The sequence below is a fragment of the Rhinopithecus roxellana genome, chromosome 19 (assembly GCF_007565055.1).
Source record: "Rhinopithecus roxellana isolate Shanxi Qingling chromosome 19, ASM756505v1, whole genome shotgun sequence".
Classification (NCBI taxonomy): Eukaryota; Metazoa; Chordata; class Mammalia; order Primates; family Cercopithecidae; genus Rhinopithecus; species Rhinopithecus roxellana.
In genome coordinates, this window is record NC_044567.1 from 56,544,772 (window position 1) to 56,572,533 (window position 27,762).

Below are 27,762 nucleotides of genomic sequence, written 5' to 3' on the forward strand. Positions count from 1 at the left end.
TTATGATTTCCTCGTACCTCACTTTGCCAGCAGGCAGGTAACTCAAGATTCATTTAAAAATTTTACAAGTTGGCTGGGCACAGTGGCTCACTCCTGTAATCCCAGCACTTTGGGAGGCTGAGGTGGGTGGATCACTTGAGGCCAGGAATTTGAGATCAGCCTGGCCAACATGGCGAAACCTGTCTCTACTAAAAATACAAAAATTAGCTGGGTGTGGTGGTGCACTGCTCTAATCCGGGCTACTCAGGAGGCTGAGGCAGGAGTCACTTGAACCCGGGAGCCAGAGGGTGCAGTGAGCCGAGATCGCACCACTGCACTCCAGCCTGGGCCACAGGGGTGAGACTGTTTCAAAACAAAAAAAAAAGTTTCGGAAGTCTATTGGATCTGGTTAAGGAGGCTGTTGGAGGGAATAGGGAAAAGTGTGTAGGGGGAGATACTCTTTAATACTTGAGGGGCCAGATGCTACCTGTGAACCATTTCCCTTTTCATTCGATTCTGTTCTTCTGTTGAGGCGTTGTATTTCAGAACGGCTGTCTTAATGGAAATGCTAAGCATGCCTTTCTAGCCATCCTCTCTCACCTAAGGGAGGGCGTCCTGTCCTCCCTTCTCAGCACTAACTCAGGTCAAGACTGCACCTTTGCGGTCACTTCAGTGCTGTGATTTCTCCTCTTGGACATTTTTTAGGACAGCTAATTTCTACAAATGTCCATCCTGCTGCCCAGATTTGGAGTGGGAGGAGGATAATCCTGTGCTGAGGTTTCCAGATCTCTGATAATTCTGTTTCCTCTGCTAGTCGTTTACAGATGTTAGGAGTCTCTTTCTTTTACATCTGTAGTTTTCCCATCTGTCTGTTTTTGCTACATTATATCACTTTTTTTTCCACTTCATAGTCACTTTCCATGTGATAGCCAGTTTCCTTTGGCCTGTTTGTGAGTAGTTGGCCTTCTTGTCATCTTCAGAATTTGTGTGTAGACACATTAGGTTCCTAAAAGTGTTCCTGTTTTCTGGACTCTTGCATGGTTTTCAGTCCTCTTTCCCTCGTCTTGTCTGTCGAGGTCTCGTTCCCTCGTCTTGTCTGTATTTCATGAAGCATGGTTTCTTCGCCAGATGAGGCCTGTGTGAATGGGACCTGCAGAGGGGTCCTGCAGAGGGACCGGGTGGCCTCAAGCCCTCCAGCTGCACTCTGCTGCTTAGCTGTCCTAGTCTGTGTTTGATCATATTGTCTGCCTCTTCAGACACTGCGTTAGCTCTGGCCACCAAATGAAATCCAAGGCCAGGCATGGTGGCCCACACCTGCAGTCCCCACACTTTGGGAGGCAGAGGCGGAGAGATCACTTGAGCCTAGGAGTTCAAGGCCATCCTGGGCAACATGACAAAATCCCGTCTCTACAAAAAGTACAAAATTAGCTGGGCATGGTGGTGGCCTGTGCCTGTAGCCAGCTACTGAGGAGGCCAAGACAGGAAGATCAGCTGAGCCAGGGAGTTCGAGGTTGCAATGAGCCATGATCGCACCACGGCACTCCAGCCTGGGAAACAGAGTGAGACCCTGTTTAAAAAAATAATAATAATAAAAAAGAAAGAAAGGAAGAAATCCAAATTCCTTTGCTTGGCTTTCAAAATTCTGGTCTCTATTTCCAGTTTTGCCTCCTGTTGTATTCTGTCTACACCGAAGACTTTGTGCTCCACGAGCATGCCTGTGCTTTCTAGGCCTGTGCTTATAGACTCTTTTGTGCTTGAAATGCTTTTCCTCCTATTTCTTTCAGCAGCTGCATTTCCCAATCTTACCCATCCAAGGGCCAGCTCAGATACTAGTTTCTTGACGATGTTTTCTGTCGACTTCATCTGAATACATCAAGGAATCAGAATTTTGAATTAGAAAGGATTTAAGCCGGGCGCGGTGGCTCAAGCCTGTAATCCCAGCACTTTGGGAGGCCGAGACGGGCGGATCATGAGGTCAGGAGATCGAGACCATCCTGGCTAATACGGTGAACCCCCGTCTCTACTAAAAAATACAAAAAAAAAAAAAAAAAAAAAACTAGCCGGGCGAGGTGGCGGGCGCCTGTAGTCCCAGCTACTCTGGAGGCTGAGGCAGGAGAATGGCGTAAACCCGGGGGGCGGAGCTTGCAGTGAGCTGATTTCTGGCCACTGCACTCCAGCCTGGGTGACAGAGCGAGACTCCGTCTCAAAAAAAAAAAAAAAAAAAAAAAAAAGGATTTAAAACTCATCTGGGCCATTCCCCTGATTTTACAGAGGAGAAAATGGATTCTAGTATCACTTGATATCCTTTCTCCATAAATCCCACAGCCCTATTCTTGTACTTTTCATTTGGCTTTTGGGGTCTCCCTTGACTTACTAGAGAACAAGTCTCATCCCTTTGATGTTTATAAGCTCCTGGAAGGTAAGAACTGTGTCTTTGTCATCTTTGTACTTCACTGCACATAGGCCACGTGCAATAACATTTTATTCAGCTGAGCTGGGCACAGTGGCTCTTGCTTGTAATCCCAATACTTCAGGATGTCTAGGCAGGAGGATGACTTGAGGCCAGGAGTTTGAGACCAGCCTGGGCAACATAGCAATACTCATCTCTACAGAAAGGTAAAAGAATTAGCTGGATATGGTGGTACAAGCTTCAGTGAGCTGTAATGGTGCTGCTGCACTCCAGCCCGGGTGGCAGAGTGAGACCCCATCTCCAAAAGCAACAGCAAACCCCCCCCAACATTTTATGCAAGCGTATTGAATATTTTGTCTTAGATTGTTTATTAATTATAAATAAATGAAAACGTTTTATCATAAAAATATCATTTTGATGAGCAAGTGGGTGTTCTTTAAAAGTGATTTAAAACTGGCTTTGTGCGTAAAGAGTCCCCACTTGCTACTGTTGGGAATAGTCACACTACTTGTTCAGTGTGGTTCAGCTTACATTTAGAATGGCTCACTAGAAGTCTTAAAATACGGGAGTCATAGATGTTTAAAATTTCAAGAATGTGAAAATAGCGAGTGATTCATCAGCATTTTTTGTTGGGTCATGCTGTGTATAATAGATGTATATCTTTTAGTTATTTACTTTTCTTTTTTTTTTTTTTTTTTTGAGACGGAGTCTCGCTCTGTCACCCAGGCTGGAGTCCAGTGGCCGGATCTCAGCTCACTGCAAGCTCCGCCTCCCGGGTTCATGCCATTCTCCTGCCTCAGCCTCCCGAGTAGCTGGGACTACAGGCGCCGCCACCTCGCCCGGCTAGTTTAGTTATTTACATTTCATCCTGTGGTTCTGGATTCTTGCAGGCTAGCAGTATTGCAGAGTCAGACCCGAATTAGACAGTCGGCGGAATGTCGCGTTCTCCCCCGTCCCGTGTTGATAGGTTGCAGGCTGCCGCAGCAGAGCAGGTCGTATTTCAGAGAACAGGACCACATTTCCAAGAATGTTTAGATAGCATTTCAATCTGTGATGGAATTTTGTATTCGTCTCCTTAGAATCCAGACAGAAAGGAAGCCCAGAAGAAATAATTGCTTTTCCTGTCATGCCCCCATCTGTCTTTTCCAGCAGTTTGTAATGCATACTGAAGTAGAAGCTTTTTTTTTTTTCCAAGGAGCTCTTGGGTCCTGTCCTTGTCAACTCCTAGGGATGAAAGCCTTGCTCTCCAGCCCTGGCTGGCGGGTTTGCTAAAAGGAGTCTGTTTGACTGCCGCAGACTTGGTGGAATTATGGATGTTCCAACATACTGAGTTTTATAGGTCAAGAGGCCCCGCGTTCCCCTCTTCCCTGGAACAGAAGAGAAGTTTGCTTTCAGCATTTGCTTCCTAATCTTCTGAAGAACACTCAGAAGGGAGTGGCAACATGGACAAAAGGAGGTTTTCCTTTTATAAATTTAATCTTGATTGTGTTTAACCAGAACTAATGTGCTGCTTTTTAATTTATATTTATTATTATTATTTTAGGGACAGGGTCCTGCCCTCTTGCTCAGGCTGGAGTGCAATCATTGTTCACGGTAACCTTGAACTCCTGGGCCCAAGTGATTCTCCCACCTCAGCCTCCGAAGTAGCTGGGACTACAGGCATGCGCCACCACACACAGCTATTTTTTATTTTTTAGTTTTGGTAGAGATGGGTTCTTGCTTTGTTGCCCAGGCTGGTCTTGAACTCTTGGCCTGAAGTGATCCTCCTGCCTCGGCCGCCCAAAATGCTGAGATTATAGGCATGAGCCACTGTGCCCAGCCTAGATGTGCTTTCTGCTTCTTTATTTATTTATTTATTTTTGAGACAGAGTCTTGCTTTGCCACCCAAGCTATAGTGCAGTGGTGTGATCTCAGCTTACTGCAACCTCCGCCTCCCAGGTTCAAGCGATTCTCCTGCCTCACCCTCCTGAGTAGCTGGGATTACAGGCGACCACCACCACACCCGGCTCATTTTTGTATTTTTAGTAGTCTGGGTTTCACCATGTTGGTCAGGCTGGTCTCAAACTCCTGACCTCATGGTCTGCCCACCTTGACCCCCCAAAGTGCTGGGATTACAGGTGCATGCCACCATGCCCGGCTAATTTTTGCATTTTTAGTAGAGACAGGGTTTTGCCATATTGGTCAGGCTGGTCTCAAACTCCTGACCTCATGGTCCACCCGCCTCAGCCTCCCAAAGTGCTGGGTACAGGCGTGAGCCACCGCACCCAGCTAGATGTGCTTCTTAATCTGTAATAAGGGGAAAGTGTTTACTTCACGTTCATGGTGTCTTAAATGACATTTTTAGCAGAAAAGTTCTTTTTGAAAACCAGTGTTTTTGACTCAAAAATTATTTGGGGGTAAGGAATGATTTAAATATTGAAGACATAATTAGGTCATTTCTTGAGCTTCTTGAAGTTTCTGAAATACCAGCCGCTTGGATAAATTCTGCTAAACATTTGAAGAGTCTTTGGTTTTTGACCGCCTCCTATGTGGGCCGGCTGAAACTGGTCTAGTCTGTAACCTCTTCTAACCGGATGATGATGCTCTTACAAGGTTTATGTGGCACTGAATCTTCCCCATTTTTATCTGTTGAAATCATCAGTCAAAAGCTTTAATTAAATGCCCACATGTTTGAAACTTTGTGGATGAGTCAGTTCAACAAGTACGTGATGTGATATGGTATGAAATTTAGGCAGCTTCCCAAGAATTAAAATGGATGGCCTGAATGTGGGTGAAAGAGCGGTGAATAGAGGGGCGGGTTAGAGGAGGAAAAAGCCGGCAGTGGGAAGTTTCAAGAGGTGGCCAAACATTGACCAGTTGTCAGTAAGCTCTCAGACTCGCAGGAGAGGGTCAGCCACCGAGTGTCTGTCTCTTCAGTGGAGCCTGGCTGCAATGTAGCTGTTTCTTTCATCAGAACAAGAGCAAGGTTTGGGAGGAGAAGAGAATTATTACAAGTCGTCCCCACTTATCTGTGGGGGATACATTCCAAGACCCCCAGTGGATGCCTGAAACCCAGAGAGTAGCAAACTCTACATATATGGTATTTTTTCCTATGTATACACACCTGTGATAAATTTTAGTATGCAAATTAGGCACAGTAAGAGATTAACCACAATAACTAAAAATAAAATAGCACAATTATGACAGTATTCCAGCATCAGTCCTCTTGTGATTTGGAGCTGTATGTAATAGCCGAGATAGCTGCTGAGTGACTAATAGACAGGTTCTGTATTCAGCGTGGATATTCTGGGTGGAGGAATGATTTGTGACCTGGTCAGGACAGAATTGGGTGGTGCAAGATTTTATCACGTTACTCAGAATGGCACATAATTAAAAATTTTCTAATTGTCTGTATCTGGAGTTTTCCATTTAATATTTTTGGACCACAGTCAACTACAGGTAGCTAAAACCTCAGAAAGTGAACTGCTGATAAGGAGGGGGTGCTGTATTGCTCACTCCTTCGCTTGGAAGAAGGATTAGGTAATTATAGTACACTCTTCCACCCAGGTCAGGAGTCCTCTGTGTTACATCTCTGACATTTCCTTACCCTGCAGAAGCTTGGATACTTTCAATGATGGGGAGGTTGCTACTTTGTGGGTCCACAGGACAGACTAATTCAGTTTTCCAGCTTTAGTTGTGAGAAACTCCTTTCTTAGACTGAAATGAAATAGTGAAATAGACTTCATTGTAACTGCTTGTTGATCTTAGTTCTGCCAGCTGGAAGGGTGTAAGCCTAATCCCTTTTCCTTATTACAGCTTCTGAAATTGAAAATGGATATTATGTTCCTAAGTGTTCCCTTTGCTAGGCTAACCATTCTTAGTTTCTTTATAATGTAATTTCCAGACCCTTTATCATCCTTGCTCTTGATAGCTGTTTGTCAGCATCCCTCATAAAATGTGACTCCCAGGAGTGGACATGCTGTGTCAACATACAGTGAGACAGTTGACCTCCTTGTTCTGGGCTGAGCTCATTAACTTAGGGACTGGGGGTTCAGTTTCAGAGTGTTTGTCAACTCCCTGAAATTAACTGTAAATTTTTGTACGTCTAGACATATTTATGGGAGGAAAACTTACTGATTTTTCTAGATTTCCTAAGGAGTCTATGACTCTTCAAAACTTAAGGGCCACCAGTTGTAGACACTGTTCTTCCATTACCTTGGATTTGGTGAGATTTTTGATTTTAGACACTGTTCTTCCATTACCTAGGATTTGCTGAGATTTTTGGCAGCCGTATTACATGGTTGGCTTTTACTGAGTTGGCAGTTACCTGAAACCCCCAGGTCAAGGGTTGCAAACAGATGTCCAGAGCTAGGAAAGTAACCTAAATGGTGTAAGCAGGCTAGTGTGTGTCCAGATACATCCAGGGGAGTGAATGCCCTGTCCTGAGGGGATGGTCACAGGTGAATTCTAACCAGCTGTTGTCACGTCTGAATGCAGACCTGGAATTGCCAGATCTGTCAGTTTTTTAAGAGAAGCCGGAAATCCGGATTTTCATGTGACTCTCACAGTTTTTAACCATTGGCTTAGTGTTTTCCACAAACACTGCGAAGGCCAAACAGAACACACCTGTGGGCAGTACTGTCCCAGCCTTTATTCATGTGACTTTCATCTAAACTTTCTCCACCTCTGTTTGTGCAAGAGGTTCTTTGAAATTGTCGGTGGTGTGTGTGTCTCAGCTTTCGTTCATCCCACTAGTTCTGCTTGATTGTTTATCCCGTCAAGACCTTTGGGAACCTTGATGACCTCCCACTTTATCATTAGCAGATTTGCCAGACATGCCTGCTGTGTCTTCATTCAAGCTGTAGATGCACAGGCGGAATGGGGTGGATTCGGAGCCATGTGACGTGCCGTCGGAGGCTTCCTGTTCTTTTCTTCCTCCTCACTTCAGCGCAAAGTGCCAGACCCACAACACAGGATTTCTGCCTGTCCGTGCATGGCGTCCGGGGCTGTGTTTCTTCATCTTTCCATGTCTTGATTTTCACCAAAAAAGGAGGCTATTAATACTTGCCTTCTTCACTGTTACGTAGAGATATCATAAAGATTTATGAACGAAAGCAGCAAAGTACATTGCCTTCCAAGGAGAAAGTGTTCCTTGCTTTTCTTCCTCAAAATTAACATATTATGCAATTCAAGCATTAGAACAAAAATAGGCTGGGCTTGGTAGCTTACACCTGTAATCCCAACACTTTGGGAGGTGGAGGTGGACGAATCACCTGGGATCAGGAGTTCAAGACCAGCCTGGCCAACATGGTGAAACTTAGGCTTTACTCAAAATACAAAAATTAGCCGGATGCAGTGGTGTGTGCCCTTAGTCCCAGCTACTCAGGAGGCTGAGGCTGGAGAATCACTTGAACCCGGGAGGTGGAGGTTGCAGTGAGCTGAGATGGCGCCGCTGCACCGCAGCCTGGGTGACAGAGTGAGACTCCATCTCAAAAAAAAAAAAAAAGGTCCAGCATGGTGACACAAACCTAGAGTCCTGGCTACTCAGGAGTTTGAGGTGGGGGATTGTGTGAGCCCAGGGGCTTGAGGCTACAGCAGTCTGTGGTGGCTCCACTGCACTGCAGCCTGGGGACCCTGCCTCAAGTGCAAAGAACAGAAATAACTGCTTTCCAGAACGGACTTCCCAGCATGGCATTGATCTTCGTTATGTGGGATTTTGAATTTGTCATTGTCAGCTCACTAGAAGGAGACTTTATGTTCTTATCCTCCCATCACTTTCAATCGGTCCTTTCTTTCATTCTCTCGGGAGGAAAACGAAGCCCATCGATGGACAGAAATGGAAGAAAATGAACGCCATTAGTATTAAAGGGACCACAAAGAGTTTGGAAAAAAATGGCAGTTGCTCCTTGCTTCCTCCGGCTAGAACATGCCACAGCTGAAACGACTGAGCTTTTAAAGCGTGGCCTCAGAGTTTCCCGCTAGTGGCCAAGAATGGCTGGACGGTTTTTGTTTCTTTTCAGTTACTGTTTTTTGCATTGTACTTTTCAGCGTGTCTTCAAATAACACTAAACTTCAGGAATTGCTGTGGTTTGGGCATGACCTGGGAGTGCCATCAACACGATGATCTGCGTGGCAGCCCTGGAGTCGGGTTGTTAGAAAAGCCTTTTGTAGGGGTCGAGTTTTGATTCGGGCTCAGTCATTTCCCAACCAGGATTTCTTACTTCTAGTGCAGAGGTCAAGGTTGGCTTGCCTTTGTCAAGTTGAATCCGGCGACTGTTCATTTCGCCTGCTTCCAGAGTGCTGCTGATTGTAGTTGAGGCAGGGCCGGCGACTGTTCATTTCGCCTGCTTCCAGAGTGCTGCTGATTGTAGTTGAGGCAGGGCCGGCGACTGTTCATTTCGCCTGCTTCCAGAGTGCTGCTGATTGTAGTTGAGGCGGGGCCGGCGACTGTTCATTTCGCCTGCTTCCAGAGTGCTGCTGATTGTAGTTGGGGCGGGGCCGGCGACTTCGTTTCGCCTGCTTCCAGAGTGCTGCTGATTGTAGTTGGGGCGGGGCCGGCGACTGTTCATTTTGCCTGCTTGTAGAGTGCTGTTGATTATAGTTGGGGTGGGGCCAGCGACTGTTCATTTTGCCTGCTTCTAGAGTGCTGTTGATTGTAGTTGAGGCAGGGACTCATAAAATGTCCATTAATTGTTTAACAATGTAGTGCAACTGGGTTTGGTCTCACTACCATTCTTCATCCTGTTTATTGCACACGAGCCTTGTGTATTAGTCTGTTCTCACACTGCTATGAAGAAGTACCTTAGATGGGGTAATTTATAAAGGAAAAAGGTTTAGTTGACTCACAGTTCTGCTTGGCTGGGGATGCCTCAGGCAACTTACAATCATGGTGGAAAGGGAAGGAAACCCATCCTTCCTCACAAGGTGGCAGGGGAGAGGAAGAACGAGAGCTAAGCGAAGGGGGAAGCCTCTCATAAAACCATCAGATCTTGTGAGAAGTTACTGTCACGTGAATGGAATGAGAGAAACCACCCTGTGATTCAGTGACTTCCCACCAGGTCCCTCCTACAACGTGGAGGGCTTTGGGGAACTACAGTTCAAGATGGGATTTGGGTGGGGACACAGCCAAACCGTGTCACCTTGATAGTGCTGTTTTGGCAGGGAGACATGTCTGCGGCATATTTGGAACATTTTGCCGTGTGTCCTCTAAAATCCCTCATTTTTAGAAAAGCTGTAAGGAATCCAAATAGCTATATTTCCTCTCCTCTATGTACAATGGAGGATTGGGCATTTTATTTGAATTCTCTAAGGATTGGAGTAATTAGATATTTTCAGTCATGTAACATTGGATGGCATCCTGGTAAAGTGAAAAAAGTTTGAGCTTTGAATTTAAATTTTGTCTCTGCTGTTGTCTGTGTGACCTTGGACAAGACACTTAACTTTTCATCTATGACATGGAGATAATAATACCTGCCTCAGGGTTGGGGGGATTAGAATTAATATACTTTATTTTATTTATCTACTTATTTAATTATTTCTTTATGTATTTATTTTTGAGACAGGGTCTTAACTTTGTTGCCCAGGCTAGAGTGCAGTGGTGCAATCACAGCTCGCTGCAGCCTCAACCTCCTGGGCTTAAATGATCCTCTCACTTCAGTCTCCCGAGTAGCTGGAACCACAGGCACTTGCCACCATGCTCATCTTTTTTTTTTTTTTTTTTTGAGACGGAGTCTTGCTCTCTCTCTAAGCTGGAGTGCAATGGTGCGATCTCGGCTCGCTGCAACCTCTGCCTCCCAGGTTCAAGTGATTCCCCTGCCTCAGCCTCCCAAGTAGCTGGGACTATAGGCGTGCACCAACACACCAGGCTAATTTTTTGTATTTTAGTAGAGATGGCGTTTCACCATTTTGGCCAGGATGGTCTCGATCTCCTGACCTTGTGATCCACCTGCCTCGGCCTCCCAAAGTGCTGGGAGTACAGGCGTGAGCCACTGCACCTGGCCTTTTTTTTTTTTTTTTTTTTTTTTTTTGAGATGGAGTCTCGCTCTGTCACCCGGGCTGGAGTGCAGTGTTACAATCTCAGCTCACTGCAAGCTCCATATCCCGGGTTCAAGTGATTCTTCCTGCCTCATCCTCCCGAGTAGCTGAGTTTATAGGCGCCCACTACCATGCCCGGCTAATTTTTATATTTTTAGTAGAGACGGGGTTTCACCATGTTGGCCAGGCTGGTCTTGAACTCCTGACCTCGGGTGATCCGCCCGCCTCAGTCTCCCAAAGTGCTGGGATGACAGGTGTAAGCCCCCGCATCTGGCCTAGAATAAATGTATTTTAAGACACCCTGCACAATATTGGGCTCACTCATGTTTAGTAAATGGCAGGAACACCAGTGCTGCTGATACAGGATCCACTGGAATTTCAGTGTTCCTAGTTCTGGGCATCTAGGTATTTGTCAAGTTCCTGTGGCTTTTCCATCAGCTCCATCAGCTCCTCTGAATTATCCCAGACCCCTTACTGCCTTCAGTGTGCTGTTCTCTGTGAATAAAAATGGCAGCACAGCTTACCTACAGTCCAGAACGTCTGCCGTGGCAACAGTGGTGGCCAAAGCTTCATTTCTTTTGTCCTGTCCTTTAGACCTCCATTAGAGGTTTGCCTGGCGTGACATGCAATATCACCCTATAGTTAAAATAAACATTCCACTTGACAGCAGAATTTATTGTTGTATTGTTTTTGAAATTTGAGACTGCAGATACATATTTTTTCATTTCCAGTTTTCATGACTTCCAAATTCCTTTGTTTCTTCTTAGAGATGGGGTCTCACTCTGTCATCCAGGCTAGCTCACTCTAGCCTTGAACTCCTGGGCTCATGTGATCCTTCCACCTCAGCCTCCCAAGTAGCTAGGACTGCAGGTGCACACCACTATGCCTGGCTGGTTTAAAACACTTTTTGTAGCGATGGAATCTCACTATGTTGTCCAGGCTGGTTTGGAACTCCTGGCCTCAAGTGATCCTCCGACCTCCGTATCCCGGAGTGCTGGAATTACAGGCATGAGCCACTGCAATTCTCTTTTCTTCTCTTCTCTCTCTCTGTCTCTCTTTTTTTTTTTTTTTTTTTGAGACAAGGTCTCGCTCCAGCGTCATCCAGGCTGGAGTGTGGAGTGTATAGCTCAGTGTCTCAAACTCCTGGCCTCAAGCAATTCTCCCACCTCAGACTTCCAAGTAGCTAGGACTAAAGTGCATGTCACCATGTCTGGTTAATTTTTTAATTAAAAAAATTTTTTTTTGTAGTGATGGGGTGTTCCTTTATTGCTCCAGCTGGTCTTGGACTCCTTGCCTCAAGTGATCCTCCTGCCTCAGCTTCCTCAGTGGCTAGAATTACAGGTGCAAGCCACCACACCTGTTTCCAAATTTTTCTCAATCATACACATGCTTCTTAACTTACGATTAAGAATAAGTTCTTATTCTGATAAACCCATCGTAAGTTGAAAACATCCTAAGTTGAAAATGTATTAATACATGTGATTTACTGAATAGTGTAGCTTAGCCTACCGTGCCTTAAATTGACGTGCTCAGAACACTTACATTAGACTACAGTGAGGCAAATCGTCTGACACTGAGCCTATTTTATACTACAGTGTTGAATAGCTCGTGTGATCTGTGGAAAACAGACAGTGAAAAGCAGAATGGCTGTATGGATACCCGAAGTACGGTTTCTACAGAACGCTTCTCACCTTTGCACTATTGTATAATAAGAAAATCCTGTGTTGAACCATACCAAGTTGGGGGCCGTTGGTATATTGTTTTAAAAGAAAAGTATTTTGGGATTCCATATTCTTTTTTTTTTTTGAGACGGAATTTTGTTCTTGTTGCGCAGGCTGGAGTGCAGTCGGCTCGCTGCAGACTCCGCCTCCTGGGTTCAAGTGATTCTCCTGCCTCAGCCTCCTGAGTAGCTGGGATTACAGGCGCCTGCCACCACGCCCGGCTATTTTTTTATTTTTAGTAGAGAAGGGGTTTCTCCATGTTGGCCAGGCTGGTTTCAAACTCCCAACCTCAGGTGATCCACTCGTCTCGGCCTCCCAAAATGCTGGGATTACAGGTGTGAGCCATTGCGCCTGGCCAACTTGTTGATTTAAAAAAAGAAAAGAAATCTCTGGGACTTTGATTGGGATTGCATTGAATCTATAGATCAATTGAGGGAGAATTGACATCTTTACAAAATTAAATCTTCCAATGTATGAACATGGAATATTTCGTCATATATTTAGGTCTTTAGTTTCTCTCAACAGTGTGTTTTAGTTTTTAGTATATAGATCTTGCTCATATTTTGCTAGATTTACACTAAATATTTTATGGTTTTTGTTATAAATAGTATGTCTTAAAAATTTAAATTTCCAGTTGTCTCTTGCTAGTTGTGGAAATGTAATTGATTTTTATTTATTGACCTTATACTGTGCAGCTTTGCTGAACTTACCTATTAGTTTCAGGATTTTTTTTTTGTAGGCTTTTGGGATTTTTAAAAAGTAGATAATCATCTTACCTATGAGTAAAGGCAATTTTACTTTTTGCCTTATTACTCTGGTAGGACCTACAGTGATACGGAATAAAATTGGTGAAAGTGAGTATTTTGCTTTGTTCCCATGGTATAGTTGGATTTAAATCTACATCTTGCTCGTTTTCTGTTTGTTCTTGTACTTCCTAGTCCTAGGCTCACAATATGTGTCTTTATCACAGTAATATTGTCACTGATACCACAATGATGACATTGCATCAGTTCCCATGTAGTTTGAGAATCTTATAATAGTAGACTTCCGACTCCTTCCTCACATCCTCTCTGCATTCCACTGTGTCCCGCGTCTTGTTTTTGTATATTATGAACGCCATCCCTGTGGCTATTTTTGCTTTTTAGAGTAATTAAAAATAAATTTTAAAATATTTTTATTGTTGTTCAGTTTTCAAGTTTCTACATTTATTTTATATTTTTAAGAGATGGGGTCTTGCCATGTTGCCAAAGCTGGCCTCAAACTCTTTGGCTCAAGTGATCTTCCTGCCTCAGCCTCCTGAGTAGCCGGAGACTGTTAGCGTGTGCCACCACACCCAGCTATTTTATTTTATGTTTTAAGAAGTAAACTGTATATATTTAAGGTGTATAATATAGGATACATATAGACAGTAAAATAGCCTAGAGAGAAGCAAATTAACATATTTGTCACCTCACGTAATTCTCATTTTTATGTCCTTACATCTGAGTTTTTTCTGTACCATATTTCCTCTGCCTCATGAACTTCCTTTAGTATTTCTTGTAACACAGTCTGCTGGCATAAATGCTCTCAGCTTTTCTTTGCTTGAAAAGTTTTAATTTTGCTTTTTTTTTTTTAAAGAGTTTTGCTTGGTTTAGGACTGTAGGTTGGCAGTTTTGTTTTTTTTTTTTTTTTTAGTACTTTAAAAACGTCAGTCTTTGTCTTCTAGCTTTCATTGTTGCTGAGAAGTCAAGCCTTATTCTGCTTGGGATCTCAGCACTTTGATCAGTGGTTTAATGCCTTTCGCTTAAAAAAAAATTATCAGCTGTTATCTCTTCAAATGTTTCTGTTCTGTCCTCTCTTCCTCCTGGAATTCAACTTACGTATCTTTTAGAACATTTAATACTGTCCTGCATGTGTTGAATTTTCTTTTCTTTTTTCCTCTTTATTTTTCAGTTTGAGTACTTTCTATTGACCCACCTTGAAGTTCACTGATCCCTTTTTTGGTGTGTCGGGTGTGATGAGGCTCTTGAAGGAATTCTTCAGCTCTGACACTGTGTCCTTTTTTCTAGCCTTTCCCTTTGACTCTTTCTTACAATTTCCTGCTCTCTGCTGCAATTCCTCATCTGCTCATTCATGTAAAACACCTTTTCTACCAGAGTCTTTCACATACTATTCATTGTCATGTAAAAACCCCCTGCCCTGTGGCGTATCTATAGTTACAGCAAATGGCTCTTCTTTGAGACAGCTTCTGTAGGTTGCTTTGTCTCTTAACAATGGGTTGCTTTTCCTTTCTTCCCTTTCTTCTTTTTTTTCCTTTTTGGCATATATGTGTCTTCACATTTTTTATTGAATGCCAGGCATTTTGTGTAGAAGAGGAGAGAGTGCCCCCATTTTTTCCTCGTGAACACCCAGTGAAGGTCTTGGAAAAGAGCCTGAGAGTGGGTGCACACCCACCTGTGCTCCCACTTTCCAGGCCTCCCGACCATTGCGCCAGCCCACGCTTGGCCTTTAGTAACTTGTTAAAACTTTTAGTTCGGCCCTCTCTCCTGCTTGTGTGGCACACCCCTGTCTTCCTCACATGCCCTGCTACATGGGAGATGGTCTCCTGTCTGGTCTTTCCTTGGGGAACGCCTTCCTTCTTGGATTTCAGGATACTTGGTTGCCTTTAGCTCTCTGCAGGTTCAAGAAAACTTGTGGTTTTTAGTTTCCTTTTTCCTCATTGTTAGTGTAAGAGCAACACTCTTTCTGGCGTTCTGCATCCTAGGCAGACGCACCGCTGATCAGTGGCTTTTAATGCAGCGTAGTATGGCAAGTTCATCAATGAAACTTCAAATTCCATCTTGTAACTAATCCTCAAGAATCTACCACTTTTTGAGTTTTAGTGTAGTTTAAAAAAGGATTATCAGCAAGAACCTGAAAAGGGCTATTGTGTTTAAAGTGTTTTGTTCTATTCATAGCAGCCTGAATAGACTAAGAAATGGGTATTAAAATATTTCTTCCTTTTCTAATTACATATATGTATGTGAAGCCAGATTTTCTTCATATTTTCAACCAAAACAACATATCACAACACAGGAATGTTGGTGTCCCCCCACAATCCCTGTGTTGGAACTTAATCCCTATTGTGACAGGATTTAGAAGCAGGGCCTTTGGGAGGTGATTGAGTCACAAGGGGTCTGCCCTCATCTGTGAGATCAGTATCCTCATAAAAGACTTTTGAAGGATGGCAGTTTGCCCCTTCCCTCATGTGAGGACACACAGAAGATTCCATCTATGAGGACAGGGCCCTCACCAGGCACCAGATCTCCTGGTGCCTGCATCTTGGACTTTCCAGCTTCCAGAACTGTTAACAATTTTTGTTGTTTAGAAATTACCCAGTTCAAAGTATTTGGTTATATTAACAGCAGCCTAAATAGACAAAGAGATGGGTATCAAAGTATTTCTTCCTTTTCTAACTCCAGATATCTATGTGAAGCCAGATTTTCTTCATATTTTCAACCAGAACAACATGTCCCAACAGATTCAATACAGAAGCATGCATGGGAGCCCAGCTGGTGTTTGTCAGAGCAGACACTAAAGATTTTTGCAGAGACACACCAGCAGTGCCACTCTTCTCAAGAACTTTGTTTTGTAGACTGGGCACAGTGGCTCACGCCTGGAATCCCAGCACTTTGGGAGGCGGAGGCAGGCAGATCATGAGGTCAGGAGTTCGAGACCAGCCTGGCCAATATGGTGAAACCGTGTCTCTACTACAAATACAAAAATTAGCCGAGTGTAGTGGCGCACGCCTGTAGTCCCAGCTACTTGGGAGTCTGAGGCAGGAGAATCGCTTGAACCCGGGAGGCGGAGGTTGCGGTGAGCTGAAATTATGCCACTGTACTCCAGCCTGGGCGACACAGCAATATTCCCTCTCAAACAAAAAATCAAATTTGTTTTGTCTGGGGGAAATATAGTTATTTTTCAAAAAAAATGTTATTTATGCTAACATGTATTTATCATTGTTATGTTTAAATGGGTTAATAGTACATATTTTTTATTTAAACTTCTCAGTTTTAATCTCCAACATTGGTATATGTCAGTAGATATAACCTACATAAACCCTTTCAATAAATTTCCAAGGGTATAAAGAGTTTCTGAGATGAAGAGGTTTTAGATGTGCTCTTTAGTCTCAGGTAGGAGTGGGGATGGCAGGCCATTCGTTCTTGATTTTAATGACAGGCACTTGGCGCAGTGCATTTGTTCATTTGCTCACTCAGTACATACTTAGCACCTTCTGTGTGGTTGGCACTATTTTAATCATTGGGAATAACACAGTGAACAGAGCAAAAGACGCTTCTCTCCTGGAGCTGACACTAAGTGTAATGTTGTCTTGTTTTCCGATTCTTTGACTATTAAGGAGTGATCATCATGATCTTGGTCACTAAGCACTTTTGCCAGAAAATAAACGTTGGATTGTATCGTATGTCCTCTCAGCAGCTACTGAATATAGTCACAGGGCTTTTTCATTTTGTTGATTGGCTTAAGTTTTTGTTTTCCTTCTTTTTAAAATAGTTAACCTTTCTTAAATGCCTACTGGGCCATCGTGTATTGTCTTTTTAATATATTGTTGAATTTTAGTATTTTTATCTGGGATTTTGATTCATGTTAAAAAATGAAATTAGTTTGAAATTTTCTTCTTTTTGGTTATCATTGTTAGATTTTGTATCAGGTTTATGTCAGTTTTTGTTGTCGTTGTTTTGAGACGGAATCTCACTCTGTCTCCCAGGCTGGAGTGCAGTGGTGCAATCTCAGCTCACTGCAACCTCTGCCTCCCGGGTTCAAGCGATCCTCCTGCCTCAGCCTCCCAAGTAGCTGGGACTATAGGCACCCGCCACCACGCCCAGCTAATTTTTGTACTTTTAGTAGAGACAGGGTTTCACCATGTTGGCCAGGCTGGTCTCGAACTCCTGACCTCAAATGATCCACCCACCTCAGCCTCCCAAAGTGCTGGGATTACAGGCGTGACCCACCATGCTTGGCCTTTGCCAGCTTTGTAAAACAAACTGGGATGCTTCCCATTTTTTGCAACCCACAGAGACCCTTTAAATAGTAAGTTGTTTCAGAGACGTCAGGCTATAAATAGTATACCTTGATTGGCCCTTTAGCAAGGTCAAGTGCCTTTTGGGAGATTGGTTCCTTTGCAGCCTTTTCTGTGATTTCTGTGGTTATGTGTATGTCTTCCACTTCTTCTTGAGTTGATTTAGTAAGTCCTTGTTCTTGAAAATAATTTTACTCAGATGTTTAAGTTTATTCATCCTTTCCAGTTCTCTGTTTATATTCTCTTTCCATTCTTTTTGTTTTGTTTTGGTTTTTGGAGACGTAGTCTTGCTCTTGTCGCCCGGGCTGGAGCGCAATGGCGCAATCTCGGTTTACTGCAAGCTCCGCCTCCTGGGTTCAAGCGATTCTCCTGCCTCAGCCTCCTGAGTAGCTGGAACTACAGGCATGCGCCACCATACCTGGCTGATTTTTGTATTTTTAGTAGAGACAAGGTTTCACTATGTTGGCCAGATGGTCTCAATCTCTTGACTTTTTGATCCTCCCACCGTGCTGGGATTACAAGCGTGAGCCACCGCGCCCGCCCAGCCTCTGTTTCCATTCTTAATGTTGTGTTTTCTCTTTGCCCCACCCCCAATCCCGGATTAAACCAGCCAGAATTTCTTTAGGCCTTCTCAGAGGACTTGCACTTAGATTTGCCAGTTCTACTCTTTTCCTGTTTCAGTTCATTACTCTGTACGTTTATATTTTACTACTTTCATCTCTGTTGTCTTTATGTTCCTTTTCCTTCTTGTTGTGTAAGAAGAGCACTTAAAAGCATGGCTTTTCTCTGAAGGCCACTTTGGCCGCATGTCCTGAGTTTTAAAAATGAATTTTTAATGGCGGGGCGCGGTGGCTCACGCCTGTCATCCCAGCACTTTGGGAGGCCGAGGCAGGCGGATCACAAGGTCAGGAGATGGAGACTATCCTGGCTAACACGGTGAAACCCCATCTCTACTAAAAATACAAAAAAATTAGCCGGGCATGGTGGCAGGTGCTTGTAGTCCCAGCTACTTGGGAGGCTGAGGCAGGAGAATGGCATGAATCTGGGAGGTGGAGCTTGCAGTGAGCCAAGATTGCGCCATTGCATTCCAGCTTGGGCGACAGAGTGAGACTCTGTCTCAAAAAAAAAAAAAAAAATTTAGCCGGGCATCGTGGCACATGCCTGTAATCCCAGCTACCCGAGAAGCTGAGACAGGAGAATCGCTTGAGCCTGGGAGGCAGAGGTTGCAGTGAACCAAGATTGCGCCCCTGCACTCCAGCCTGGGTGACAGAGCGAGACTCTGTATCAAAAACAAAAATAATTTTTGTTTTTATTTTTATGGTTTTTTTTGTTTTAGTTTTTTTGAGACAGTCTCACTCTGTCACCCAGGCTGGAGTGCAGGGGCGTGATCTCGGGTTACTGCAACCTCCGCCTCCCAGGTTCAAGGGATTCTTCTGCCTCAGCCTCCCAAGTAGCTGGGACTACAGGCGCCCACCACCACACCCAGCTAATTTTTGTATTTTTAGTAGAGATGGGGTTTTGCTCTGTTGGCCAGGCTAGTCTGAAACTTCTGACTTCAGGCAATACACCTGCCTCATTCGACCTCTCCAAGTGCTGGGATTGCAGGCATTGAGCCGCCGGGCCTGGCTTTTTTCCTCTCTTGAGACAAGGTCTCGCTCTTGTCACCCAGGCTTCAGTGCAGTGGTAAAATCACGACTCACTGCAGCCTCGACCTCCCAGGCTCAAGTAATCCTCCCACCTCAGCCTCCTGAGTTGTTGGTACTACAGGCACACGCCACCATGCCTGGCTAATTTTTTTTGTATTTCTTGTAGAAACGAGGTTTTGCTGTGTTGCCCAGACTGGTCTTGAACTCCTGGGTTCAAGCGACCCTCCTGCCTCAGCCTTTTAAATGTTGGGATTGCAGGTGTGAGCCACCACACCTGGCCTGGTTTTTTTTCTTGGCATGTCACTTGGTGTAATTGGTGATGCTTTAAAAAATTTTATTAAATTTCATTTTAGTAAATATCACCTTTTTTGATTTTTTACATAGCTATATTTTAACAGCATTTGTGAGTTATAATTCACATATAATTCATCTATTTGAAGTATACCGTTCAGTGGTTTTTAATATTACATTTTTTAAACCGTGTAAAAATATATATATATAAATACATAATTTATCATTTTAACATTTTAAGTGTATAATTAGTGGTATTAATTACATTCATAATGTACAACCACCACTACCACTATTTCTGAAATTTATTCATCACCCCAAATAGAAACTCTGTAACCATTAAAACCACTAATTAAGTCATTCCTTCCCCTGCCCACTTTCCTCAACCTCTTGCGACCTCTATTTTACTTTCTGTCTCTATGAATTTGCCTATTCTGGGTACTTTATATTAATATAAATGGAATTCTACAATATTCAACCCTTTGTATCTGGTGTATTTCACTTCTGTTGTCTTCAGGATTCATCCATGATTAGCCTGTATCAGCACTTTCTTTTTTACGGCTGAATAATATTCCGTGGTGTAGGCCGACGGCTGAATAGTATTCCGTGGTATAGGCCGACCACGTGGTGTGTATCCATTTGTCTGTCCGTGGACACTTGGATTGTTTCCACCGTTTGGCTTTTGTGAACAGTGCTGCTGTGAGTATTGGCCTACAAATACCTGTTGGAGTTTCTGCTTTGTTTCCTTTTGCTGTGTACCTTGGAGTGGAATTGCTGGGTCACATGGTCATTTTTAATCATTGCAATATTTCATCTCTTTAGAAACATTGTTCCATGTTGTTCTGAACTTTGACAGATTCACTCTCTCCACAGACTCAGGGGCATTAACACAAGCGTCTGTTCTGTCTTCATTTAATTAATATAGACAACGTGTTTCTGATTAGCAAGAATCTGAAGCTTTTGTATGCAGTGCCTCATCATGGAGATGTTCTCTCCCGCAAAAATAAAACCACCCGAGTTTTTCTTTTATTTAGTTAACTAGTCCAACAGTTGGACTGTTTCCTTCCTGACCTTAGAAACTTCAAGTCCCACTTTCCTGCAACACGATTATTGAAAATCGTTTTAGGAAAATAATGTGCCAAGAAGGAATACTGAAGTTTATTGTTCTTCTGAGCCATCTCCATATAAACTGGCAGTCTTCAGGAGCCAAGAAAGAAGGTCAAGCATGACTCGCCATCTACTTATTTCCGTGTTAGAGGCAGTCACAAGTTCAAACTAGACTGTGCATCTCAAGAGGAAAATGCCATTCATCACTATTGTAACTGCTTTGGCTGGTACTCAGGTCACTCTCGCTTTTGATTGCCAGTAGTTAGAAATTGTGTGAGGAAAATTCCATTCTCGGTTTGAGGTTGTGCGTTAGAAACATTGCAGTGTTATTGCCAACAGAGCAAAGCCTTCTGGCTTTCAGGTCCTTGATACAAGAAGTCACTGAGATACGTTTGTACAATGGATAGGAATTTGGAATTCTGTCTTCATGGAAGAACTTGGCCTCCTTTTTCCTTTTCCCTCTTTCATCCGCAGAAACAGTATTGGAAAGAGCCCAGGTTCGGTGTTGTGGTGGTGCCGTCAGCATCTCCATCTGTCAATCTCCATTTTCAAGAGTCTATAACTATAACATTTCCTTTGCTCCAATTTGGACTCCAAGGTCTCCTCTGGAAGGAGATTAGTTCTGCAAAACCAAAGATAATACATCTGTTTCGGCCTGGTGTTTTGTAGTCTTCTAGATTAAAGCTCTAAAATACATCAGAAACTTGTCATCCTCCATATATTATTGGATCCCACGCCAGGGTTTCTAATTTCTGTTTCCGTATTGTATTGTAGACAGAACGGATGCTGTGATAATTTCTAGGTATTGTATGTGATACAAGGAATATGGATGTTAGGCAAAAATCTATTAGCACCACTTTCATAATGACCCCCAATTTGGAGGGGGGCATTTCTTCTGGAGATATACTTACTAGCAAGCAGATTTTTTTTTTTTTTTTTTGAGATGGAGTCTCACTCTGTCGCCCAGGATGGAGGAGTGATCTCAGCTCACTGCAACCTCCGCCTCCTGGGTTCAAATGATTCTCCTGCCTCAGACTCCTGCGTAGCTGGGATTACAGGTGCCCACCACCACACCTGGCTAATTTTTGTATTTTTGCTAGAGATGGGGTTTCACCAGGTTGGCCAGGCTGGTCTCAAACACCCAACCTGAGGTGATCCGCCTGCCTCTGCCTCCCAAAGTGTTGTGATTACAGGTGTGAACCACTGTGCCTGGCCCCAAGTAAGTTTGATGATTGAAATACTGTCTTTAAAGCAGGAGAAAAGGTGTTTTTGAGGGGGCTTTACCCCATCTCAGACCGAATTCTTAACTTCCGTCTCCTTGTTGTACTTGAGCTTTTCTTGTTCCTAGTTACAAGGGAATGGTCGAGACACACACAGCCCACTCCTACTCCTGTGATAACAGTAGAATTATAGGCTAGGCAAAGTGCTACTTCTGATAAGTCAGAAATAAACTTTTTTTTCTTTGAAGACGTAGAGATTCTAGTCTTTAGAGATTTCTGGTCACTGGTGTCTTATGGGCAGGTTCTAAGATGGTTTGTCTGCCCTGGAATTTTCCAGATCTCTGTAATTAAGGGTGTACTGTTGCAAGGCTGGTCTGTCCTTCTTGATTCATTCACTCTAAGCAAAGACACATTTTGAGTCGCTTTTGCAGAACATAACATTTTGAGTCATTTGTCTTGATCTGTAATGCTAATGTTTTATTACATTATAAATGTTTACCTTGTTGCATATATTATTTTACTTGATTTATTCGATTCACATCTTTACAAAGATGTGTGAATTAGGCCACGTAGATGCTCTTCTCCCCATTTTATAGATGAAGAGATGGGCCCGCATTGGTTCTGTGACGTGCCCAAAATCACACTATGTGAGTTAATCACAGATGCAGATTTTCTCATTCCCACTATGCTGCATACTTTTCCATACTAAATTCTCTTTAAACGGTGACAAACATTTAAAAGCAGATTTGGGAGTCACTTGTTTTGCTGTGGAGCCTGGAAGGCTAACTGTCCAAATAATGGTGATGACCATGGCCTCGTTAGCCAGGTTTGTCCCTCTCAGTACAATGAATAAACCGGACTGAGAGAAGAACCCAGGTTGAAAAGAGAACTCTGTGTATTCTGCACACCTGTGCTGCTGAAAATACAGGCACCAGTGAGGCCCTAAAGAGAGTAAGTGAACCAGGAATAGAGAAAAAGCATGCAGATGAATCCTCACAGCCTGAAGGGCATTTGGTACAGAAGGTATCTCAAAAAGTCAGCTGAGGGAACATCCAGTTGTCACCGCAAAAGGATGTTTTCTCCTGAATGAAGACTTACAATATAGGTCAAAGTTATTAAGTGACTAAAATGAGAAATAATAGTAAGATATGGGGAATTAGAATGAAGTTGGTAGCCTCGAACTTGGCAACTGGAAGTCCTGGCTATTTGGGAAACGTCATCCTTTGTAAGAGTCCTGGCTGTTTGGGAAGCGTCGTAGTTTGTTGAACTTGGACGAGTTGTTCCTTTTAGTGTGCCCCATTTCCAAAAATATTGAATTTCTTTACCTTTCATTCAGCAAAAGCAGCAGAAACTTTTGCTTAAACATTTCCTTCTCTTTTGCCACTTGGAGGTGTTGCTTGACATGCTCTCATCCTCAGGGGTTACCTTTCATCAGAGGAAGCTGCAGGAACGCATCCATCACTCTTAGCTATTTCGGGGCTAACTTGTTGTAAGTTAGGGGTGACAACAGACACAGGCAGAACTTTAGAATGTAAATACTTAGTCTTATTTGGGCACTGCTGAACTTGTTTCCTAGACTCATCTTGTGATTTTAATTTCTGGCTTGTCTCCTAAAAACAATAAAAATGAGCTCTTTGGTTCACATTTTCAGTGGATCTGGTTTGCAGAAATCATAAATAAAAGTAACTTACATGGAACAGAACATTTTAACAAATAAGGTGAGAATGACTCCCTTTGCTCTTTACAGGCCTTTGGTTTTTGGTTCACAAACTTGGAAAGAAATCTGTGCTTTAAATAAAGCCTTTTTATACTCAAGGTTCCTGCATGGACTGTGGAGCAATTTGTGTGAACATCAGTGATTCTCATCTGATGGGCGCCATCTGGCATTTGACCAGGGTGGTCCTGGTTGAGTTCTCGACGCGTAGGGACGCACATAGTTGTAGATGTGCAGCCATCTGTGGCTGTGAGAATCCTGCAGCCTCTGCTGCTGTTGAGCACCATCGTGGGGAGCCGGCTGCATTGTTACCATTGCTGAGGCTGGCTGAAGCACCTCTCTTTCAGCTGGGGATGCCTTGTTTCCATAGCAACAGCTCTCAGTGGTGCCAGGATGGTCAGCAGTAACAAAAGAAGAGACTTTCTCTAAATAGAGGCTACTTAACCCTCGGTGTCCACCCTCAGTGGATGTGGTAAGGGCTTATCAGAGGTGGTAGCACTCATCTGTGTGTCTGCTCTCTGGAGGACCGCCTGGCTTTCCAAATGATGCTGCCTCTTTTTTTTTTTTTAAGGCAGAGTGTCACTCTGTCGCCCAGACTGGAGTGCAGTGGCACGATCTCGGCCCACTGCAAGCTCCGCCTTCCGGGTTCACGCCGTTCTCCTGACTCAGCCTCCCGAGTAGCTGGGACTACAGGCCCCCGCCACTATGCCCGGCTAATTGTTTGTATTTTTAGCAGAGACGGGGTTTCACTGTGTTAGTCAGGATGGTCTCGATCTCCTGACCTTTTCTCCTGACCTTGTGATCCGCCCACCTCGGCCTCCCAAAGTGCTGGGATTATAGGCGTGAGCCACCGCGTCCAGCTGCTTCCATTCTTTATTCATGGCTTTTTGTAGCACTGTCATCTGACAGCTGTTTATAATTCAGACGTGTATTCCTTACAGTCCCTTTAAAGACACATCCCCTGTCCAGTGATCTTTTTCTCTCAGTATCTAGCACAGTACATGTAATAGGCACTCACTCTTTAATTGAATGAATGAACAAAAGACCAGTTTTTTCTGGAGAATGCCTCATTTTCAGCATGGTTCGAAAATTCCATCCTCTTAATCCATGAGCCGTTCTTCTGAGTCTGCCTGCAAATACTGAACTTAGCTATCTTATTTACAAAGCTCTGAAAGGTGAGTAACAACCTTTGATTCTTAGAGGGTAGTCTCATCTGAAATACCCTACTCCATCTGAGAGAGGTGGGAATACTCATAGTTGCCATTAAGTGAGGACTTTCTGTGAGCCGAGTGCTTTATAAATTCATTCAAGACTGTCTTGGTTGCAGATGACAAAAATCCCAATTCAAACAGGTTTAGGCAAAAGGGGGGATTATTAGGAAGGATCCTGTTATGTCTCGTTGGAAGAAGTTGAACAAGTCTGACCATCAGAAGAACAGCGTCTCCGCTGGGCTTGTCAAACACCTGAAGCCAAAGACTGGAGTAACGCTCAGTGTCTCTCTGTGTGTGCGTGCGTGTGTGTGTGTGTGTGTGTGTGTGTGTCGGCTTCATCATCTCTACCTGTAGTCCGGCCTCCTCCCCTTCCTGGGGAACTTCGCTGCTCTCTAACTCAGTTTCACATCTTGGGACTCCTACCACTCGCGAGAGACAAATGCTTTTTCCCAATTCTAATTCTGGGGGCTCACGCCTGGGATCCCAGCACTGTGGGAGGCTGAGGCAGGTGGATCACCTGAGGTCAGGTGTTTGAGACCAGCCTGGCCAACACGGTGAAACCCTGTCTCTACTGAAAATACAAAAATTAGCTGAGTGTGGTGGCGGGTGCCTGTCATCCCAGCTGCTCGGGAGGCTGAGGCAAGAGAATTACTTGAACCCAGGAGGCGGAAGTTGCAGCGAGCCAAGATTGTGCCACGACGGAATGTGACTCCGCCTAAAAAAAAAATCGTGGGAAAACTGGTCCAACGAGGGCCCGGTCAGCTCTTGGACAGCAGACTGTAGAAGCACGGTGAAAGGAAGATTTCGCATGCGGAGGGGAAGAGTGTTGGGTAAACGATTCCAAAGATATTTGCTACTCTCCTATTCCTTACTGCCTTTCAGGTAGCTGATAGAATTTTCATTCTGGAAATGATGAAACTGCTTGAGGATAAGAGGCTTGACAGAAATCACACAGTAACTGGCAGAGCCAAGATTTGAATCCCAGTCTGCTAGTTCAAAACCCCTTGCTTTTAACTCATACAGCATGTTGCTTGCTCCCTCCCCCCGTTCCTCCTTTCCTCCCTTCCCCTTCTTTCTTTTCCCTCCTTCCCTCCTTTCTTTTTCTCTTTCTTTTCTCCTTTCTCCTCTCCTTTTCCTTTTCCTTTTCTTTTCTTTTCTCTTTTCTCTCTCTCTGCCTTTCTTTCTCTTTCTTTCTTTCTTTCTCTTTCTTTTCTTTTCTTTCCTTTTCTTTTTTCTTTCTCCTTCCTTTCCTTTTTTCTCTCTGTTTTCCTTCCTTCCCCCTCCCCTTCCCTTCCCTTTCTCTCTCTCTCTCCTTTTTTCTTTTCATTCCTTTTTCCTTCTCTTTTTCTTTTTCTTTTCTTCTCAGAGTCTCACTCTGTTGCCCAGGCTGGAGTGCAGTGGCACAATCTTGGCTCACTGCATCCTCCATCTCCTAGGTTTAAGCGATTCTCCTGCCTCAGCCTCCCCAGTAGCTGGGATTACAGGTGTGTACCATGATGGCTGGCTACTTTCTGTATTTTTAGAAAAGACGAGGTTTCACTGTGTTGGCCAGGTTGGTCTCGAACTCCTGACCTTGGGTGATTTGCCCACCTTGGCCTCCCAAAGTGCTGGGATTACAGGCATGAGCCACTGCACCTGGCCCAGCATGTTGCTTTTCCATATAATAGAAAAGAAAAGGGAACCAGCAGATAGGTGTTAAGTTGGAAAACAGAAATGGTAGCAAAATAGTGGAAAAATCTAATTTTCTTCCCAGTAACCTTGAATAGTAGCACCTTATATTTTTCACAGAACAGTCTAAAGCCAACAAAAGTCTTTAAATCAGCTTAAAATCTCTGAAAGGCTGCCTGTGGACTCACAGGATAAAGGCAACATAATTCTCTGATAGCGCAAACTGCAAAATTAGATGCACCTCAGAGCCAGAGAGGACGCTTATTTCTTAACGCATTTCCAGTGAATCAGAGCCCCTCTATCTACGAAGGTGGCAAACAACAGTTCTGCAAAAAGAAAAAAGAGAAAGAAGAAAGCAGTAGAGTCTGTGCCAGGTTCCGCACTCCTTATCTTCTGCACACACCACCTCCTGTGGCTTTAAGAGCCTGCTCAGTGTCTCCCCCAGGAGGCAAGGAAGATTCAGAGTAGCGGCTACAGTTAGGGTGCACAGAAACAGAGAGATACTGAAACAGGCTTTGCTGAACCTTCTGGGCTCATTCAGTGGGTTGCTTTTCATCTCCTGTTTACAGAATTTGAGTCTTAAAAGAGGGCCGCTTTATAACACTGTCAGATACAGGCTGTGACTCCGGTACTCAGTTTAGAAACTCCAGTAGGGGCAGATTAAACGCATTCGCTGCTTTATGACGCTTTCAGATGCAGGCTGTGTGTTTAGAATTTGAGTCCTAAAGAGGGCCACGACAGTCGCCGCTTTAGAACACCTTTAGATATAGGCTGTAGCTCCTATGTTCTGTTCAGAAACTCTAGTGGGGTACATTAAATGCAGACATTTTTTGGAGTGATTAGTTCTGTTTTTAATCCACATACAGCTTGCAATGGAAAGTAGCCACCTTTTAATTTTATTATTACTTTTTTTTTTTCTTTTTTTAGAGGAAGTCTCACTCTGTCGCGAGGCTGGAGTGCAATGGCACAATCTCAGCGTACTGCAACCTCTGACTCCCTGGTTCAAGCAATTCCTCTGCCTCAACCTCCCAAGTAGCTGGGATTACGTGCCACCATGCCTGGCTAATTTTTGTATTTTTAGTAGAGGTGGGGTTTCACCATGTTGGTCAGGATGGTCTTGATCTGTTGACCTCATGATCCACCTGCCTCAGCCTCCCAAAGTGCTGGGATTGCAGGTGTGTGCCATTGTGCCCGGCCTACTTTTTTTTTTTTTTTTTTGAAACAGAGTCTTTTTCTGTCACTCAGGCTGGAGTGCAGTGGCACAATCTTGGCTCACTTAAGCTCACTCCGCCTCCTGGGCTTAAGTGATTCTCGTGCTTCAGCCTCCTGAGTAGCTGGAACTATAGGCGTGCACTAGCACACTCAGCTAATTTTTTTGGTATTTTTAGTAGAGATGGGATTTCGCCATGTTAGTCAGACTGGTCTCGAACTCCTGGCCTCAAGTAATTCACTCTCAGCCTCCCAGCGTGCTGGGATTATAGGCGTGAGCCACTGCCCCCCAGCCTGGCCAACCACATTTTTATTTTAAAAAGTGTCTAGGGACAGTGCCAGAATCATTCTTTCAGCACCTTTTCTGATTAGCCTGGTAGTAAAGGTATTTTGGTATTTCTTAAAAACCCTTAACTGCTTGTAGGTCATATGATTCTTCCAGTTGCAAAACAATGTTCTTTCTATATGACTGATGATCAGAGGTTAGATGTCAAATATTAGGGTATGTGTTGAGAAT

General features: G+C 43.9%; 1 protein-coding gene across 2 annotated transcripts in view; it reads left to right on the forward strand.

The window, feature by feature from the left end:
• Nucleotides 1–27,762, forward strand: part of VPS53 (VPS53 subunit of GARP complex) — a 168,820-nt gene that overhangs the window by 16,985 nt on the left and 124,073 nt on the right. The gene's annotated exons all lie outside the window — the stretch shown is intronic.